The sequence below is a fragment of the Episyrphus balteatus genome, chromosome 4, assembly GCF_945859705.1.
Source record: "Episyrphus balteatus chromosome 4, idEpiBalt1.1, whole genome shotgun sequence".
Taxonomy (NCBI): Eukaryota; Metazoa; Arthropoda; class Insecta; order Diptera; family Syrphidae; genus Episyrphus; species Episyrphus balteatus.
Window position 1 is genome coordinate 138,946 of NC_079137.1, and position 2,379 is coordinate 141,324.

A 2,379-nucleotide genomic window follows, 5' to 3' on the forward strand; every position below is an offset into this window, starting at 1 on the left:
CATATTCTTGTTGGAAATTGACTGCTCCACAAAAAAGGTCTTGTTAACTTTTTTCATTAATCTAACCATTCTAAAGATATTAGAGGACAAAGTTAAAAAAAAATATAAAAACTTTTTATATTTAAAAAAAAATTCCAATTCACTGAAACTTCATTATTTTCCAATTAACCAGATATATTCTTGTAGGGGCTTCAACGTTCTACAAAAAATTCCTTGGAATCAAATTGATTGCTTTAACCGTTTAGAAGATATTCGTATCCAAACCAATACTCACTGATTTCAATAGTTTTTTTATGACCCGTATGCATTGCGATTTGGATACGAATATCTTCTAAACGGTTAAAGCAATCAATTTGATTCCAAGGAATTTTTTGTAGAACGTTTAAGCCCCTACAAGAATATATCTGGCTAATTTGTAAATAATGAAGTTTCAGTGAATTGGAATTTTTTTTTAAAATATAAAAAGTTTTTATATTTTTTTTTAACTTTGGCCTCTAATATCTTTAGAATGGTTAGATTAATGAAAAAAGTTAATAAGACCTTTTTTGTGGAGCAGTCAATTTCCAACAAGAATATGTCTTGCGCGTTTGATGATTATAATTTTTCAGTTTGTTACAAAATTAAGACCAAAAAACGAATTTTTAAAGATTTTCTCGATTTTTTTACCTCAAGTATCTATTCAACGGTTAGATAAACGAAAAAAGTGTATTAGGCCTTTTTTGTAGAGCGTTCAATTTCCTACAAGAATCTGAAAAGAAATTTGCTAAAAAGTCAATTAATAAAAAAAATATTTTTTTTAGTAGAAGCTTGATGTAAAAATGGAAAATTGCAAAGCGGAGGACTTTCCTATTAATATAAAGAGCTCATATTTGGTGTGTATATTCTAGAGGGGTCTAGCAATCGATTTTTCGGAGTACCAAATCAAAAAAAAGAATTTCGATTTTTTTGACCCACCCTAATGTTGATATGGAAATTATCTACAAAACAAAACCATTAAAGTAAATAATAGTGCAAAATTGAAAAAAGTTTTCATACAACGAAATTTTTTTTTATTAAAAAAATATGAATTTTTATTTTCAAAAATCGATTCCTTCAAAACTGCTTAATGGATTTACTTGAAATTTAGTTTCTTATTGTAAATTAGTAGTATCTTTGAAACAAATAAGCTTAAATAGTCATTGCACTTAAATTAAAGAAAAACACATTTTTGGGTTTTTTCACCAAAATTTAAGTTTCATTTTCAAAATCAAATTGTTTAAAATCTGCTCGATGAAATTTCTTTAAATTTTGATATGATGTTGATATGGAAATTATCTACAAAACAAAACCATTAAAGTAAATAATAGTGCAAAATTGAAAAAAGTTTTCATACAACGAAATTTTTTTTATTAAAAAAATATGAATTTTTATTTTCAAAAATCGATTCCTTCAAAACTGCTTAATGGATTTACTTGAAATTTAGTTTTTTATTGTAAATTAGTAGTATCTTTGAAACAAATAAGCTTAAATAGTCATTGCACTTAAATTAAAGAAAAACACATTTTTGGGTTTTTTCACCAAAATTTAAGTTTCATTTTCAAAATCAAATTGTTTAAAATCTGCTCGATGAAATTTCTTTAAATTTTGATATGATGTTGATATGGAAATTATCTACAAAACAAAACCATTAAAGTAAATAATAGTGCAAAATTGAAAAAAGTTTTCATACAACGAAATTTTTTTTTATTAAAAAAATTAGAATTTTTATTTTCAAAAATCGATTCCTTCAAAACTGCTTAATGGATTTACTTGAAATTTAGTTTTTTATTGTAAATTAGTAGTATCTTTGAAACAAATAAGCTTAAATAGTCATTGCACTTAAATTAAAGAAAAACACATTTTTGGGTTTTTTCACCAAAATTTAAGTTTCATTTTCAAAATCAAATTGTTTAAAATCTGCTCGATGAAATTTCTTTAAATTTTGATATGATGTTGATATGGAAATTATCTACAAAACAAAACCATTAAAGTAAATAATAGTGCAAAATTGAAAAAAGTTTTCATACAACGAAATTTTTTTTTATTAAAAAAATATGAATTTTTATTTTCAAAAATCGATTCCTTCAAAACTGCTTAATGGATTTACTTGAAATTTAGTTTTTTATTGTAAATTAGTAGTATCTTTGAAACAAATAAGCTAAAATAGTCATTGCACTTAAATTAAAGAAAAACACATTTTTGGGTTTTTTCACCAAAATTTAAGTTTCATTTTCAAAATTAAATTGTTTAAAATCTGCTCGATGAAATTTCTTTAAATTTTGATATGATGTTGATATGGAAATTATCTACAAAACAAAACCATTAAAGTAAATAATAGTGCAAAATTGAAAAAAGTTTTCA